The sequence below is a fragment of the Balaenoptera acutorostrata genome, chromosome 4 (genome assembly GCF_949987535.1).
Source record: "Balaenoptera acutorostrata chromosome 4, mBalAcu1.1, whole genome shotgun sequence".
Classification (NCBI taxonomy): Eukaryota; Metazoa; Chordata; class Mammalia; order Artiodactyla; family Balaenopteridae; genus Balaenoptera; species Balaenoptera acutorostrata.
Window position 1 is genome coordinate 1,685,141 of NC_080067.1, and position 19,475 is coordinate 1,704,615.

The following is a 19,475-nucleotide window of genomic DNA, read 5'->3' on the forward strand; positions in this document are numbered from 1 at the left end:
TTCTCAGTGTCCTAATCATTCATGATATGCTCAAATTCTTACCTCTCCTTACTATGTGGTAGAAATAGATAATGTTACAATTCAAAGTAATTCAAAGTACAAACTTTGGCAGAAATGTTCTCTCTCATGAGCTTACTATCAACAGTTTCATTCAAAGTTCGGAAGGACAGGAATGTCCACGAGTAGTTTTCAATGAAAAGGAATCTTGAGCTGAGTTCTTAGTTGACTGCTTTCTATTTTATAACTAACTGTGAGAACTTTGGACATAATAACTTCTTGCTAAATTCTCACTGAAATAGGAAAAATAAAGTGGGTTTTGAAAATAAAAAAAAAAATACAACCCTGAGCCTTACTTAAGGACTATCTTAAATAATCTAACAATGACTCATTTAATCATTGAGCTTGCTAAGATTTATATGTATATATATGTATATATATATATACACACACACACACACAAGATATACCTACACAAGATATATGTAGATATATATATGCCTATAGATACATACACACACAAAAGACTGAGTCATCCAGATACCCTTGATTGGAATGATGGTTACATTAGTGTATTTATTTGTCAAAATGTGTTGAACTAGACACTTCTAAATGAGTGCACTGTATGGTATGTAAATTATATGTTAATAAAATTATTTTTTAAAACAAGATTTATTCAACAGACACTTGGTAAGCACATGCTATAAGCCAGGCTCTCTCCTACCAGGCATGGGGGATACAGTTATAAACAGTAACAAACATGACAGACAGTCTCTGCCTTCATGGATCTACACTCAGGAGGGAAGACAGACAATGGGCATATTACCAACCAATTAATGCTACCTTTCATGTCTTGAACAGAGCACTAAGGAAAACAAAACAGTATAACGTGATAAAGCCTATACTTTTAATGTATGTTTAATTAGCATATAAACTTTTATGAACTAAATCTTGGTTTTATTTGTCATGTTTCTTTCTACTGTCATTTCCCTTTCTTGCCATTTTAGCCATCTGTTTTGCTTTTCTGGGCTGAATAAACATCAACAATGAGTGTATTCCTTCTGAGACGGACTGTTTGAGTCTAAATTAATCTCAAAGTACTTTAGTACTTTTTATGTCAGAATTTACATTTTAGTAAACTAAGACAAGAGTTTTAGCATAAATAATTCAATGGTGCAGAAGCTGGATTGCAAGCTTTGCTTTTACAAATAATACAACACAACAAAATAAATCCATTTTTGTTAGGCTAACCAAGAAGATATAAATGTATATTTTTCATAGTTTTAATATATTTTGGATATAGTGCTTAAAGCACTTCATACAAAGTCACAAAGTCATGAAACTGAAAAAGCAAAACAGCGGCAGAGAAATGAATTATAATCCTAACCAAAGGACTGGATTTAGCTTTGGACACATCAAATGGGAAGGGTGTCTCTGAATCATGACAGACTCTATTTCTTTCCTATTAGTGGCAGTATCAGTTTCCGATTGACAGTTCTTATAAAAATTATTCTTGTACTGACACAAACTCTTTAAATTCCTTAATGCACTTTACTTATTAAAAGTAACTCTTGATATTTCTCACTAATGGCAACAAGGAGATTCTGGGAAAGGAAAATTCAGTTATAATCCACAAACCTAAATTTAGCCTGAGATTCAATCACTACCAACTCTTTGGCCAGAGCTGTTAAAAAAGTGAGAGAATATGTATTCAATTTCCTTTCCTTTGATTTTTCACTGTCAGGAAAATACCTGAGTTCACTGAAATGGCCTGGAGGCAGACAGAAGAAAACAGGAGAAGCAAAATCTCTACATAACCCACTGGCTCAACAACCAATCCCCAGATTAGGGTTGATTATATCGTCACAGCCTCCAGGATTTTACAAAAAACAAAAAACAAACAAACAAACAAAAAACACTAGAACTCTGGGAAAAGTGAACAAGGTTGCTGTGCCAGTAGAAAGAAAATGCAACTCAATATTCCTAAAATCCCTGTCTCTACAGGAAAACAGTTAGTCTCATTCCCATAGCACCAGATCACTGGGGGGGGGAAAGACAGAGAGAGAGAGGGAGAAAGAGAGGGGGGATCAAAGCTAAGGCTGAAAAGGCCTAGAGAAACAACATTCAAAATGTAATAGAAAAGGCTACTTTCTGCAAGAAAATGGCTCCCAATGACATCAGCAGCCTCAGCTTCTTCGACAGAAAGTGATATTCTCCATATTCTCCATTTATATCTCCATGATATAAATAGGGATGAAGACATGGTCTTCCCTCCACTGGAGGAACTGAATTTGGACTGCGTCTTAGGTGACATTACGGAATCACTAATGATGACTCATGAATCATGATGATTTTGAGAGTTTGTCCTTATCTCTGAGAGTGGTGTGCTGAAGCAGTTGGGGCACAGTGTCATGATGTCTGACACATACAATTATATGGTTCAGTGGAAATAAAGTACATATACACAAAGCACATATATATAAAATGTGACAACGTGGCAACAAACGTGGAATAAAAGCGGTAGGTTTGTGGACTGCATTCCTTGCTCGATTCCTTCAACTCCTTTATACCTTTGAAAATTCTCATACTAGGGACTTCCCTTATGGTCCAGCAGTTAAGACTCCACGCGCCCAGTGCAGGGGGACCAGGTTCGATCCCTGGTCAGGGAACTAGAATCCACATGCTGCAACTAAAAGCCAGCATGCCACATCTAAGAGTTCACATGCTGCAACTAAAGATCCCACATGCTGCAACTAAGACCTGGGGCAGCCAAATAAATAAATAAATATTAAAAAAAAAAAGAAAGAAAATTCTCATACTAAAAACTTGGGAAAACTGCAATAGGCAAATGATAGCGTGTGGGGAAGGAATTTGGGATTGACGTGTACTCACTGCTATATTTAAAATAGATAACTAACAAGGACCTACTGTATAGCACGGGGAACTCTGTTCAGTATTATGTAATAATCAAAATGGGAAAAGAATTTGAAAAAGAATAGATACATGTATATGTATAACTGAAACACTTTGCTGTACACCTGAAACTAACACACCACTGTTAATGAACTATATGCCAATATAAAATAAAAAGTTAAAAAAAAAACAAAAAAGAAAAATGATAGTGTGGTCTCCAACAGCGTGAGAAGTACAAATGTACAATTAATGGTAAAACAAAGTAGAGGAAATAAGTGCCAACATATAACGTTGAGTTTTTTCTTGTTTGTTTTAACGTTGTCAGGGCTAAAGAGAGTGAGTACCTCTGAGTTGGGGAAAACAGAAGACTTCACAAAGGAAGTGCTACACAGACCCTTAACAATAAAAAGACTTTCACAGGCAGAGGAGGGTGACACGCGCCCTCCTCCAAAGGGCAGGGAGACGTTCTGGCGTACGAGGGGAAGGGCGAGCGTGAACAGAGTCTGGTGGGGGTGGTGTGCAGACACCGTGAGGATGAGGAGCAGAGGTGGGGGCGGGTGAGGCCAGGCTGCAGAGGCCCTGAATACCCTCGTCACAGCTTTGGGCTTTCACTGCTGGGTAAAAGGAGGATCCCCTGAGGTCGGTTTGTTTGTTTGGCTCATTTCTTTGTTTTTAGCAGAAGAGCGAGACAATTACTTCTATGTTTCCCCCCAACATTTTATTCCATTTATATGCTTTTTTAAATAAAAATCAAATAATAGAGATGCTCCAAAGACAGTTACCTCCTCCTACGAGTGTGCGCTCTGGGGGGCTCTAGGGATGACAGCCACATTCATTCGTTCTATGATCACCACTTGCCCATGAGGTGGTACTGTCATCACCGTTCCCATTTCAGGGAAAAGGAAACTGAAGCACAGAGGCGAAGCAGCCTTTTCAAAATCACAGAGCAAGCAAGCGGCCGAGTGGGGATGCTGGGCTCGGAACACTCTACCCTACAGCCTCTCTTGGTAAGAGAAAAGTGGCATACACAGCAGGAATCCAGTTCCTGAAAAGCCACCTTGAGAAACTCTTATCCAAGAAATGCTATTGAGGCTGAAAACAATTATATACATATAATTTTAATATTTTACTATTAGCAGTATATAAATAATTATATACTTATTTATAATTATATAAAGTATATTATAGAAGTATATAAATATAAATATAATTATAAATATATATATGTATAGAGAGAGAGTGATAAAGACAATGCTATACATTTATTGCCATGGAAGCAAAATAAGACTACAATTTTCATCGCTAAGAGTGGACAAAGAGAGCTGAGTCAAAAAAATAAAAAGCAGAATTTGAATCCAATGAGCTGTGAAAACATAAATAAAATAAGGTAAGACCATCCCCTCGGGCACTCAGCCAGCATTAGCAACTCCAGGTCCATCCAGGCAGTGGAAAACGCTCACCCACCCCCATCCCACCTCCCCTCTGTGACAGAGGCAAGCATGCAAGTCTCTGTAGGTACGAATTTATACCTGCAAACATTCCCTTTGGCCCCAAGAGGACATGGCGATGATGGATCAGAGACAAACTGTCCCCACTCTCATGGAGCACAATTCTGTCACTGTCTCCAGGTGGTGGTAGGCTAGACACCCCCAAAGCAAGTCCCAGATTCTTCTGCAGAATGATTGATTTTTTGCACTATTAATATTTGTGTTTCCAAAGCCAAGAAGGCAGAGGAATGCAGCAGGTTGGAAAGCAGAGACTGTCAACACACTTCATGCCTTGGCTTTTAGTTTCAAAAGTTTAAGTCAGCTGCAGTGGCTTTCCAAGTGCAACAAGAGAGGAGAAGAAAAGTCACAGAGAGTGAGGTGGGCACAGGGCAGGGTCTCCTGACCATTGGGGACTGGTGTTCTGCTTCCTGAAAGGCAAAGCCTCAGTCATACTGAAACCGAGCAGGACCCTTTGGAGCTCCTGGGCAGGGAAGTCTTTCTGTGTCCCCCGTTTCTTGTTTGTAGGGAATAGACTTCAGCCTCCATGACCTTCCCTGAGTTCCAAAGGGCAGGTTCAAATAGTTGCTAATCAGGGAAGGGAGGGGATGCAGAGACAAGGGAGGAGCAGCCAAGAAACAACAGTGCAGCCTTGGGGCAGGGTCCTGGTTCCCCCTCAAGGGGTACACATAACAATATCTTTGGGCTCTTCTGCAGAACTAAAACCCCCACCAAATGGAAGATGTCAGCATCTTCATTCCAGATTAAAGGAACCACAGAAACTCATCAGATTACCTGAGACCAGATTAAAGGAGTGCAGGCCCTGCACACACCCAAATCCTTATCAGCAACCCCATCCTTGAGCCATTGCTATAAAACTCACCAAATCTCCCCCGGTTGGGACACACAGTTTTTGAAGGCAGGAGCCCACTGTGTCCCCTTTTGCCTGGCAAAGCAGTAAAGCTATTCTTTTCTACTTCACCCAAAACTCTGTCTCCGAGATTAGATTTGGCACCGGTGCACAGAGGCCGAGTTTTCAGCATCAGCATGTCTCAGTGGTGTTCCTAGGAAGGCCATATCCGATGCTCTGACGTTCACATTGTCAATCATTCCTGCAACACCGGTGGAGTGGTGGCAGAGCCCCTGGACCTTAGGGGACCATGAACAAAGGGACAAAGCACAGGGGAGGACGAAGCCACCACAGTGGCTCGGCAGCACCTATGACCTTGGAGCCTTAGCATGACCCTGGGTGGGGAGGTCACAAGGAGGACAGAGGCTGAACTCCCTGCCAGCCTGGAAGGTGGGTGCTCACCATCTAAACAGTGTTGACTGAAAGGAAGGAGAGAAATGCCTGCTTGAATTTGTGGCCTAAGAGTCATGTTGTTACACCTGTAATCTTTCTGACAACAAACGTTTCCAAAGCCTCATAAAGGTTGATGACAAAAGGGGTACCAGACACCTTTAATATCTTCTTTTTTCCTACCCAATACATGTGGCAAAAAATGGGGTGGAGAGAGAAAGAGAAGGGGTGGGGAGAGAAAGAGAAAGAGAAAAAAAAAACATGGAAAAGCAAACACTACAGAGCACAGCACTACCACCTCATAGCTGTTGCCTGTAGACTGTGATTTGAAGAAGAAAAAAAGACTACAAACTCTTCTTTGATCGTTGCCTAAAATTGCATTATCAACAAACACACCATGATCGTAAGCATGGTCCCCTCTCTGTGTGCTTCTGTTAATGTGTTAATTCTACTGAGGACAGTCAGGAATAATAACATTCTCTCTTCTCTATGACAAGAGGGTTGAATCTCAATGAAATAAAAGTTTTGGCATTTAGGGTTCCTGAACTAAATGAACATAGAAGAGAACAAGGAATAGAGCAGGACAATTTTAAAAACAAAGAAAAACTGACTCTCTTGTGATCTTGCTTAAAGACTTTACCAAGGTTGAAGTGCCTTTCCCTCCCTTGACCCCTGACAACTTCCAGTTCAGACAGAGCAACTGAAAGGGTGGAGAGAGGCAGTTGGACTGGCTCCAGACATAAGACATATAATAAGATCAAGACGGTTTTGAAGTCTTTTTTTAATCTTAAAAAACACCTTTACTGGGATATAATTTATATACCATACAATTCACCTATTTATAGTGTAGAATTCAATGTGTTTTAAGTTGCGCAACCAACACTACAATCAATTTTAGAACATTTGCATTTACCCTTCCCCATCCAAAAAAAACTTACGCCCATTCATAGTCGCTCTCTTTCCTCTTCCCACCCCCAGCCCTGCACAACTGCTAATTTACTTTCTGTCTCTATAGATTTGCCTACTGTGGACATTTTGTATAAATGGAATCACATAGTATGTGGCCTTTTGTGACTGGCTTCTTTCAAACATTTCACAATGTGTTCGAGGTTCATCCATGTTGTAGCATGTCCCAATACTTCATTTCTTTTCAATGCCAAATGATGTTCCATTATATGGATAGACCACATTTGTTTATCCATTCATCAGTTGATGCATATTCACATTGCTTCCACTTTTTAGTTATTATAAATGATGCTTTTGTGAACATGTGTGGACATGCTTCATTGTTCTTGCGTACATGCCTAGTAGTAGAACTTCTGGGAGACTGTGTGTTCAGCCTTTTGAGGAACTGCCTCAAAGACTGTTTTCCAAAGCGGCTGCACCATTTCACATTCCCACCAGCAATGTAGGAGAGTTCTAGTTTCTCCAGATCCCTGCCAACACATGTTTCAGCTGTGGTTTTGACTATAGCCATCCTAGTGACTATAAAGTGGTACTCAGTGTGGTTTTGACTTATATTTCCCTAATGATGTATATCTTCCTTGGAAAAAACGGCTATTCAAATCCTTTGCTCATTTCTTAGATGCATACAGACATGTAAGCCCTCAAGCTTTCTCGGGGAACACTACAACTTTTACGAGCTCAGTGATGTCTGAGCTCACACTGAGATTCTTCGATTTTAGTCAAGTGGTTCTGGGTAGGTTTGATTATGGATAAGTTAGAGAAGTGGGTAGGATCCAGAAAAAGGGTGACAGCAGAGTCATTTATTTGAAGGGGAACAACAGTATCTTTACTGTTGAGCGTGAGTCGGGGAAATACTTCAGTGCCTTGTAAAGCTAGCTCTGTGTAGTTCCTTCAGCTAGGAAACGCTATTAAAACGCCGGAGCAGTGACACACCTAGCAGGCCCACATGAAAACACAAAGCAGGTAAAATGACCGTTGACAGTAGTCTAAGCAAGCACCAGCTCCTGTTTGCTCAGGACTTGTCCTCATTCCCACAGGGTTGGGCTTTAGGCGTGTGTGGCACAGCCCCTGTCTGGCCTCAGGGACTCTGTCTCCGCCACGCCTGTATCCAATATGCCCAGCGGCTCCTAAGTCCCTGAGGCAAACATGAAAGCACGTGACCTATCTCTCACGATCCCAATACCTGTGGCCCGCCCCCAGCTGTTTATTTGCCCTGTACCGCATTTTCACCCCAGTTCTCTGCTGAGGAAGTCTGGGTCTCGGGCTCACCTGGAACCCGTACTGAATTTTGACAGAAGCCACACTTGGTTTAGACCAGGCTGCTGACTGATCAACGCATGGACCTTCAGTGCCTTGTAAAGCTGTCTCTGTGTAGTTCCTTCACCTAGGAAATTCTATTAAAACGATTTAAATTCTATTAAAACCACCTGGATGTGGGTGTGCAAGTAAGCACTGCCCAACACGGCTGCTCCTGTACCGTGCCCTTCCCAACCCGGGAACTGATTTAGATGACAGGGTCCTGGGCCTCAAGCCGGATGCCATAATCAGATGAAACTAGGGGTCTTGAGAGAAGGATGAGTCTGTGGGAGGGATGTGTATACTTGTAGCCAGATGGCAGACTATAGTAGCAAACAGTATTGTCTAAAAAAGCTGCATCAGGAACAACTTTTGGACAGCAGGAAATAAAAATTTTAAAGGAAAACCTTAAAAACATTAAAAATTTAAAAGCTGCATCAACATTTTGGATTCCAAATGTTCTTTCATTACCTTGCCATCGAGAAGTAAAATTTATTCCCCTCCCCTTGAAACTCAGGAAGCCTTTGTAATTGCCTCAATGAATAGAATGCTGTGGAAATGCCACTGCATTGTCAACCTCGAAGGGTAGATTTACGAAGACGGTACAGCTTCCACCTGGTTATCTTGGGCTGCTCACCCTTGAAGCCAGCCACTGTGTGGAGTGACTGTCCAGACTATGAGAAAAGGGAGTGTATAGATGTCCCAGCCAACAGTTCCAGCGGGTAAGGTCTCGGCCAACGGCCAGTAGCAACCACCAAGCATGTGAGGGATGGAACCTTCAGATGATTCTAGCCCCCAGCTGTCAACCACTCCCAGTTCTTGAGTCTTCTCTCTGAAGTCCCAGACATTATGGAGCAGAGGCAAATCAGTCCTGCTGTTTCCTGTCTGAATTCTTGACCTACAGAATCCATGAGCATAATAAATGGTTGTTCTGAGCCACTAAGTTTGGGGTAATTTGTTACACGTTTATAGATAACCACAACACCCATAAAGAATGTGGGTACCCACGGTGTAACCCTCCTTATAATTTCAACAACTTTTTGCAAATGAGACTCAAAATGAACACCAAGAGCAACCTTGAGGGTGAAAGCTGCGTTGAATGATCATCCAGGTGGCATGAGCGTATTTCCGAGAGATGGTTGCACACTTGATTCTAACCAGAAGAACAAGCTCTTTCTTCCCCTTTCCAAACATGGGAAGGGCAACTCCAGGACCCCTTTCCACTGCCCGGCCGGAGTAGCAATTTTCCACAGATACATGTATGGACTGGAAACTATGCTCTCCGAAACTCACCCCAAACTTCTCCTCATACCCACAATCCTATGTATCAAGAGACGTCTGCCAGCACTGCCAATGTGCCAAATTATAAACGGCACCGCCATCCCATTGAAGACCTTCACTTGCTTGCCTTGCATCCATTCTCCCCCTTGATATCGTTACTCCACATTCTCTTTAGGAAATGACCTCGAGGTAGATTGAATGATTGACCACAACTGTCTGCCCCTCCCTATATCCATGCCCTTTGTTATGTGACTTTGCTGTTCCTCCTGCTACCCTGCTACCGGCAAGAAATGTTTCCCAGCCTCGTGGGTCGACAGCTGGGCTGTGTGGTTTGCTCTGGCCAATGCGTGTGAGTGAAGGTGGCAGAGTGATGGTCTGAGCTTGGGTTCTAAGAAGCAGCAGTTTCCACCTACCTTGCATCCCTACCATCACTACGAGTTTACCACAAGTGGTGAACCTCACAAGAGAAGACTGTGTAGCTCATCTACCCTGTCCATGGTAGGCCAAGAAGAACGTTTGTTTTCACTACCTAGATTCCCAGAAAACCTCTGCTTTCTTTCTGACACCTGGTTATGCTGCCTTTCCTTTAATTCAATCAAGCACTCTATCCTTTCCATAAATTCCTTTCTTGCTCAAGGTAACCTGTACCAGTATCCATTGTTGGCAACTGAAGTAGTTACTTGTACAGTGAAAGACACATGACTGGGGATGTTTGGAATAAATCTGTCTATTGAAAGAAATCTACATCTAATCCTCCCTAAGCAAAATACTCTGATTCAGAAGGAGGCAGCTCCGGGGGAAAAAAGAAAAAAGGTACTGGATTTGAAAAATTCAGCCTTTATAAAGTGTCCTGGGGGATGGGGATGGGGTTGTAGAATGTAAAAGGAACAGACTTTGACCTTAACCAGAAGATCCGTTTGTGCTTATTGCTTATGCATAAGCCTCTATGTTCACAGAATGGGATTTGTACCATGGCTGGTCAATTAAGAGAAAGAAATACTCCATAAATCAGTCACAGGCTTTAGCTCTCTGCTGGCCAACCAAAGTAACTGAATCCTTAATAAGTACACACAGCATACAGCATACACACACACACACACACACACACATACACACACATGCACGCACAGCAAGACTTCCTAGCAAATGCAGCCAGAGACCAAATTAACCAGAAATACTTGAGTTATTTTACACAGTGTGACCCAGGCTCAACACTGTGATTATTTCTGGGGCTGTTATATGTTATGTTATTTTTTTTTAATTTAATTTTATTTTTTTTATACAGCACGTTCTTATTAGTTATCTATTTTATACATATTAGTGTATACATGTCAATCCTAATCTCCCAATTCATCCCACCACTACCACCCGCCCCCTCCTCGCTTTCCCCCTTTGGTGTCCATACATTTGTTCTTTACATCTGTGTTTCTATTTCTGCTTTGCAAACCGGTTCATCTGTACCATTTTTCTAGATTCCACATATATGCTTTAATATATGATATTTGTTTCTTTCTTTCTGACTTGCTTCACTCTGTATGACAGTCTCTAGGGTCCATCCACGTCGCTACAAATGACCCAATGTTGTTGCTTTTTATGGCTGAGTAATATTCCATTGTATATATGTACAACATCTTCTTTATCCATTCGTCTGTCAATGGGCATTTAGGTTGCTTCCATGACCTGGCTATTGTAAATAGTGTAGCAATGAACATTGGGGTACATGTGTCCTTTTGAATTATGGTTTTCTCAGGGTATATGCCCAGTAGTGGGATTGCTGGGTCATATGGTAGTTCTATTTTTAGTTTTTTAAGGAACCTCCATACTGTTCTCCATAGTGGTTGTATCAATTTACATTCCCACCAACAGTGCAAGAGGGTTCCCTTTTCTCCACACCCACTCCAGAATTTGTTGTTTGTACATTTTCTGATGATGCCCATTCTAAGAAGTGTGAGGTGATACCTCACTGTAGTTTTGATTTGCATTTCTCTAATAATTAATGATGTTGAGCATCTTTTCATGTGCCTCTTGGACATTCTGTATGCCGTCTTTGGAGAAATGTCTATTTAGGTCTTCTGCTCATTTTTGGATTGGGTTGTTTGTTTTCTTAATATTGAGCTGCATGAACTGTTTACATATTTTGCAGATTAATCCTTTGTCTGTTAATTTGTTTGCAAATATTTTCGCCCATTCTGAGGGTTGTCTTTTTGTTTTGTTTATGGTTTCCTTTGCCGTGCCAAAGCTTTTAAGTTTCATTAGATCTCATTTCTTTATTTTTGTTTTTATTTCCATTTCTCTAGGAGGTGGGTCAAAAAGGATCTTGCTGTGATTTATGTCATAGAGTGTTCTGCCTATGTTTTCCTTTAAGTGTTTTATAGTGTCCAGTCTTACATTTAGGTCTTTAATCCATTTGGAGTTTATTTTTGTGTATGGTGTCAGGGACTGTTCTAATTTCATTCTTTTACATGTAGCTGTCCAGTTGTCCCAGCACCACTTATTGAAGAGGCTGTCTTTTCTCCACTGTATATTCTTGCCTCCTTTATCAAAGATAAGGTGACCATATGTGCGTGGGTTTATCTCTGGGCTTTCTATCCTATTCCATTGATCTATACTTCTGTTTTTGTGGCAGTACCATAGTGTCTTGATTACTGTAGCTTTGTAGTACAGTCTGAAGTCAGGGAGCTTGATTCCTCCAGCTCCGTTTTTCTTTCTCAAGATTGCTTTGGCTATTCGGGGTCTTTTGTGTTTCCATACAAATTATGAAATTTTTTGTTCTAGTTCTGTGAAAAATGCCTTTAATTTTTGTTAATTTGATTACTATGTGTCTCGGAGTGTTTCTCCTTGGGTTTATCCTTCCTGCGACTCTCTGCGCTTCATGGACTTGGGTGGCTATTTCTTTTCCCATGTTAGGGAAGTTTTTGACTATAATCTCTTCAAATATTTTCTCAGGTCCTTTATCTGTCTCTTCTCCTTCTGGGACCCCTATAATGCGAATGTTGGTGCATTTAATGTTGTCCCAGAGGTCTCTTAGAAATGTCTTCATTTCTTTTCATTCTTTTTTCTTTATTCTGTTCCACAGCAGTGAATTCCACCATTCTGTCTTCCAGGTCACTTATCCGTTCTTCCGCCTCAGTGATTCTGCTATTGATTCCTTCTAGTGTATTTTTCATCTCAGTTATTGTATTGTTCATCTCTGTTTGTTCTTTAATTCTTCTAGGTCTTTGTTAAACATTTCTTGCATTTTCTCAATCTTTGCCTCCATTCTTTTTCCGAGGTCCTGGATCATCTTCACTATCATTATTCTGAATTCTCTTTCAGGAAATTTGCCTATTTCCACTTCATTTAATTGTTTTTCTGGGGTTTTATCTTTTTCCTTCATCTGGTACATAGTCCTCTGCCTTTCATTTTGTCTATCTTTCTATGAATGTGGTTTTCGTTCCACAGGCTACAGGATTGTAGTTCTTCTTGCTTCTGCTGTCTGCCCTCTGGTGGATGAGGCTATCTAAGAGGCTTGTGTAAGCTTCCTGATGGGAGGGACTGGTCGTGGGTAGAGCTGGGTGTTGCTCTGGTGGGCAGAGCTCAGTAAAACTTTAATACGCTTGTCTGCTGATGGGTGAGGCTGAGTTCCCTCCCTGTTGGTTGTTGGTCTGAGGTGACCCAGCACTGGAGGCTACAGGCTCTTTGGTGGGGCTCATTGCAGACTCTGGGAGGGCTCACACCAAGGAGTACTTCCCAGAACTTCTGTTGCCAGTGTCCGTGTCCCCGCAGTGAGCCACAGCCACCCCCTGCCTCTGCAGGAGACCCTCCAACACTAACAGGTAGGTCGGTTCAGTCTCCTATGGGGTCACTGCTGCTTCCCCTGGGTCCTGATGCGCACACTACTTTGTGTGTGCCCTCCAAGAGTGGAGTCTCTGTTTCCCCCAGTCCTGTCAAAGTCCTGCAACCAAATCCCACTAGCCTTTAAAGTCTGATTCTCTGGGAATTCCTCCTCCCATTGCCGGACCCCCAGGTTGGGAAGCCTGACCTAGGGCTCAGAACCTTCACTCCAGTGTGTGGACTTCTGTGGTATGACTGTTCTCCGGTTTGTGAGTCACCCACCCAGTGGTTATGGGATTTGATTTTATTGTGATTGCATCCCTCCTACTGTCTCATTGTGGCTTCCCCTTTGTCTTTGGATGTGGGGTATCTTTTTTGGTGAGTTCCAGTGTCTTCCTGTGGATGATTGTTCAGCAGTTAGTTGTGATTCCGGTGCTCTCGCAAGACGGAGTGAGTGCACGTCCTTCTACTTTGCCATCTTGAACCAATCCCTCTGTTATGTTTTTATACAAGTTTCAACAAGACTTGCTAAGTCTCCCAAGTGTAATCAATCACATGTCATTCTTTTCAGGTTTCTCTCAGCTGTTACCCTTGGCTTTGGGGTAACTGTGTGGAATTTCACGGCCCAAGCCAACATGGTGGCCTGTGTGGCGTTTCCATTTCTCAAGCCTGGCAGGTGATGGAAAATGGGATTCGGTGAGTACACTTGGTTATTCATCTTGCAGGAACAGCATCCGTCATCTGTTGCTTTTTCTTCCGTTGCCACTGAGATCTTTCCTCTTATTTATAAGACATGAGATTTTACTGAATCTTAATGTTAATACAATGCACTGAAGTCTGACCTTATGTTCTCATTTTTCATTTCATGAAAAATAGAGCAAAATAAGCAGAAAATGGATTCTTAGTAGGTTCACCTCAAAATACCTCCAGTTCTGGGTTTCAGGATCCTGAAATGCATTAAATATCCAAAGCTAACAGGGGAAAAAGAATCCCAAACGTAAGCCCATAATAAGAGACATATTTTAAGACTGTTTTATAAGACTTTGTCCTTAAACCCTTCCCTTCCCCACCAGAAAATATACCATGAAAGGAAGGACAAGGCCTCTCTATAATGGTAATGCGAAAAATGGAAATTTCAGACGTACTTTTGTCTATATAGGGATCCAGAATCTAGGTGAACTAGAAAAAACTCAGACTTGGAGGAAAACAAAGAGTGTGAATTATTTCCCTAAGTGGTAGAACTCCGTCATAAGTGAGGGGGCATTCCTGGACGAAAGGAGCATCAAAAGCAAGTACAAAATATGGGGGGGGGGGCAAGGATTGGGAAGTGTATGCACATGTTCATCCACTGATATGTCTAGTTACCCCATGATGGAGTCTCAGTTATTAGGAGTCTATAATGCAAGGTTACCACTGTGTAGTCCATTTTTAAATGTACCTCTTAAACATACCTACCTACCTACCTCTTAAACATGCCAACTTTGAGACTTACAGAGCTGAGCAAGGTCCAACCACAGTTTTCAGAGAGATTGCATGATAAGGTGAAAACCAGGACAGCACTCACCCACGTACAACGCAAGACAGGTAAAGGGCTGTGTGGTGTCAAAGGAAGAAGGGAGGCCAGGTGATGAGGGGGGACAGGGACAGCTTCAGGTGTGGCTGGATTCTGAGCTGTGGATGGAAACCTGGTAGCTAAGTGGGGCCCCTGGGGTTCATTCAGCTCATGTGATATTTTTTAAAATATTTTCTGTGAATTTGTTGTCACCATCGAAACTCTGGAATATTGCTTAGCTGGAATTCTGGCTTCTCTTGAAAATTCTGGGCTCCCGTTCCAGCCTGGCAATAATCACCGAGAGCAGAATAGGGGTTTAAAGCAGACACAGGCTCCCCAGGTTGCTGCAGTCCCCACCACTCCCTGTCGCACCCAACACCAGGTTTGCTTCATTCCTTCCTCTTGTCTCTCCTGTTCCCATATGCCTAGGCGTCTGCCTTAAAGGACAGATAGGAAGCAACACACAGAACTGGAGAGGGAAGATCAGAGCAAAGGTCCAGAGGCAGAAAAGTTCAGGTTAGGCTCAGAGAACTGTGAGCAATCTTCTTGGGAGATAAATTTAAAAACAGACAAATAATGCCTGGGATAAGTGATGGAGGATGCCATGGATGCCCTCTTATGCCAGCTTGAAGCAAATTGGCTTAATCTGGTCAAAATGTGAAGTCAATTAAGAATGCCCAATCGGGGGATTGCCACCATGTTAGGGAACTTCCAGAACGATGAATCACAGGTGAGCAGAACAGAGCTAGGGTTCTATTATAGAATTTCAGGTAATTAAGTGATGGAAGGAATGGACAGAATGGCACAGACTTAGCGAGCACTGAGGAGATGGTATGAATCGGGATTGCTGACATGGTGAGATGGGAAGGATTGAAGTGGACAGGGAGAAAGAAAAGTCCATCGAAACACCTCTGTGACTGGAGTCCCAAGCTCAATGTCTTCAGGGACAAGCATGTAACAGAAATATATAAATGTCAGGTAGAAAACATCATGCGTCGGTGGAGACTTTGATGAACTGGGGAATGCATATTCAAAATCAATTTATAAAATCAAACAAAAAGCAGTGTGCCCATAAAACAAGTCAATGCAACAGAATCAACCAGCTGCCCACCACAAGTCTTGAAACCGGTTAACAGAAATGAAAAGGCAAGCTTAACCACAATGAGACAGCACCTCATGCCTGTCAGAATGGCTGTCATCAAAAAGAACACAAATAACGAATGTTGGCAAGGAAGTGGAGAAAAGGGAACCCTTGTGCACTGTTGGTGGGAATGTAAATTGGTGCAGCCACTGTGGAGAACAGTATGGAGGTTCCTCAAAAAACTAAAAATTGAACTACCATATGATCCAGCAATCCCACTCCTCGGTACATATCTGAAGAAATCTGAGGTGGATGGAGAAATAGGAAGTGAACTGAGATAATACAGTATCATGAAAAATACAGAAGAAAAATGTTCAAGAAAGGGGAAATGATCTTCAATATGAAATGGCCTGTATGTAATACTGTCCCCTTCTCAAAGACTCATTCAATTAAAATACCGTTCTCCCAAAAGTGATCATTTCTGCACAGCTTTCTACAGTGTCAAGTAAAAAGAATTCCATCTGTTCTTAGATCTTTTTTTTTCCCCTTCTGCTCCAGGGCAAGGTCCCACACCTACAACAGAGTTAGTATGCAAAATGATGTTTTCAACCACCAACTTGCCCCTGACTGAGCAGATGCAGGTGAGGCAGCATCTTCTACGTGATCTCAAAATCCTATCCCATCTGCTGCTTTCTTTGGCGGCATTTGGAACTGTCCAGAGGATCCAGGTCTCATGGGCATCACTTACCTCCCCAAAGCAGCTGGGAGGTGAGTAGCGAGAGCGCAAAGATGCCACGACAAGCAGAAAAACTTCCCTGGGTGAAGAGGTGAAGGGAAGTCAGGATATATGACACAGTTTCCCGAACCTCCCTCTCAAAGCTGTAAATCTGAAACTGAATCCACCTCATGGTTCCAACATCATCACTGAAGCCAAGATTGCTCCTAAATTACCCAACTTGTATTGCAGATGACAATGTGCAGAGTTAGTGATTTTGCTTTAAAAATAAATAAGTAATTGTTCTCCTTCCTTGAAAAGATGAAATAGTGAATAGGCAGGGTACACTACTTTTTAATTTGGGGAACATCTGTCAGCCAGAACCTTGCCAGGGAAATTGCAATGTCAGGCTGAGAAATGCTTTAACTCTCCATGGCAGAAGAGGTGTGTGACAGCGAAGCTTGATCTAGCTGGCCCGAGAGCCCTGCAGGAGGCCCTGAATCACAGAACAGCAGGAGCTTTGAGATGCCCTTGATTTCAGAGCTCCCTACAACTTTTGAGGTGCTCCATCACCCCTCCCACACTGGGTGACCTTGCTGGCTGAACGAGTTCCCCACATCACCCCCTAGAGACAGGGATTAAGAATGCTGTTATGAAAGAGAAAGACAAATACCATATGATAACACTTACACGTGGAATTTAAAATATGACACAAATGAACCTATCTATGAAACAGAAACAGAATCACAGACATAGAGAACAGACTGGTGGTTGTCAAGGGGGAGAGGGTTGGGGGAGGGCTGGAGTGGGAGGCTGGGGTCAGCAGATGTAAGCTTTTATATAGAGAATGGATGAACAACCAGGTCCTACTGTAGAGCACAGAGAACTATATTCAATATACGGAAAAGAATATGAAAAAGAATGTATATATATGTGTAACTGAATCACCTTGCTGTACAGCAGTAATTAACACAACATTGTAAATCAACTATACTTCAATTAAAAAAAAAAGACACACACAGAAAAGAACACTGTTATTTTACGTTTTCCACCAGTGGCAGTAAAGTTCCAAAGTAAATATGGAGGATGGCAGCCAATATCACATACCTGAGACAGTCTACTCCTAGAAAAGGGAGGGTCTTGTGATTTAGAGTGAGTGCTTTTGCTCAAGGGCAAAAAATGTCTCAGACTAGAAAAGCTCCAACTTGATGCCCCAAGTTGAAAAGAAAGTCAGATGGGCAAGGTCCACTGTGCAATGTGGTACTTCTAAAGTAGATGGAGAAGCAATTGCTTCCACTCCAATGAGACAGCCATGGAAATAGCAGCCTGGCCTCCTGGCCCCTCAAACACATCAGCAATTGAATCATGCCAGCCATGCTCCCTACCCCTGTGCCAGCAGGGTCTTATCTTACCTTCCTGACATGGTGCAAGTCCTATCTTCCTTACAAGGCTTTCTTATGTTTCTGGCCTACAGGCATGACTTTCCTCTGAATCTCTACAGTATTTTTAAACTGCAGGATTCATCTTAGTTCTGCATCCTACATGCACCGTCTTAGATGCTGCAGGTGAACATCTGTTCTCTGCACCCAGATCATAAACCCCTGAGGACACCAGCTCTCTTGGGATGACTTCACATCACCTACAGCTTTAGCTCCAGGCCACACCACCAAGTCCTCCTAATTGCCACCACCCAAGGCTGGAGGTTATGCAGAGACATTTGGCAAGACACAAGCAATAAAAAACAAAAGGCTCAAAGAATTTTCTTTTACTATTTAAAAGAAATGCGCGTTTACCTCCATTAACACTTTGCCAATTAAATTCATGCTGCTAATATCCGCGAAGAAAGAAACTCCACTTGAGGAAAAGATAGTTTCTGAGTCTTTCACAAAGTCCAAGAAAGAATCTCTTAACGTAGAACCACTTCCTTTTTTCATCATCAAAATGACCATAATTTCCACCAGATGATGTTTATCAGATCAGATCACCTGTCATTCTAAGCAGGCTGGAAATGTGCCTTCTTTCTTTCCTTCTTCCCTTCCTTCCTTCTCTTTCTTTCCTTTTATTTTTAATAGTGAAAATTTTCATATTTAGGATGAGCTGGCTGGACTCAGCTTAGATGACCCCAATTTTGTTGGCAACATCCAAAGCATCATAGTCAGGAACCAGTGGACCATATGCCTTCTTCTCTCCATCAGGCCTGATCAGGGCATTGACCTTGTCTGGGTCAATGTCACAGAGATTTTTCACAGCCTGTTTAATCTGGTGTTTGTTGGTGTTGACATCCACAACGAACACAAGTGTGTTGCTGTCTTCTCTCTTCTTCATGGCTGATTGGGTGGTGAGGGGGAACTTAATGATGGCATAGTGGTCAAGCTTGTTTCTCCTAGGGGCGCTCTTTCGAGGATATTTGGGCTGCCTCCTGCAATGTTTTGGGCCGTCAGAAGGTAGGTGACATCTGGATTTTTTTTGTGTGGCTGTGGATGCCTTTCAACACTGCTTTCTTGGCCTTCAAAGCCTTTGCTTTGGCTGCAGTTTTGCGAGGGGCGGGGTTTCCTTCTTCGCCTTCAGCACCATCTTCGTGAAAAGGGTGTCTTTCTTTCCTTTTCATAACAGTGCCAGGTGCTGTTCTAGATTCTGAGATTATTGTGGTGAACAGGACAAAAACTCTGCCCTCATGGAGCTGACATTCCAATAGGAGAAATAGACAATACCTGTATGAATAAGTAATGATAATCAGGTTGCGATCTGTGCTATGGAGAAAGATTAATTACGGAAAGGAACTAGAAAAAATGGAAGAATAAAGAGACAGAGTGATCAGATGACATTTGAATGGAAACTTGAAAACAGTGAGGGAGCCAGCAGTGTTCAAGTAAAGAGCACCCAGACAGACGGAACAGCAAGTGCAAAGGCCCTGGGGCATATCTCATTTGGTGTATATAAGGAATAATCCGGAGCAGCAGAATGAGCAAGGAGTACGGGAGATCCTTCACCAGGAACCAAATCAGTGGTGCCTTGATCTTGGACTTCAGCCCCCAGAACTGTGAGAATAAATGTCTGTTGTTTAAGCCACACAGTCT

The 19,475-nt window shown here is 42.3% G+C and overlaps 1 pseudogene; it reads right to left on the reverse strand.

The window, feature by feature from the left end:
• Positions 1-18,510: 18,510 nt before the first annotated feature.
• On the reverse strand, positions 18,511-18,972 carry LOC103003458 (60S ribosomal protein L23a-like; annotated as a pseudogene).
• Between the last annotated feature and the right edge of the window lie 503 nt (positions 18,973-19,475).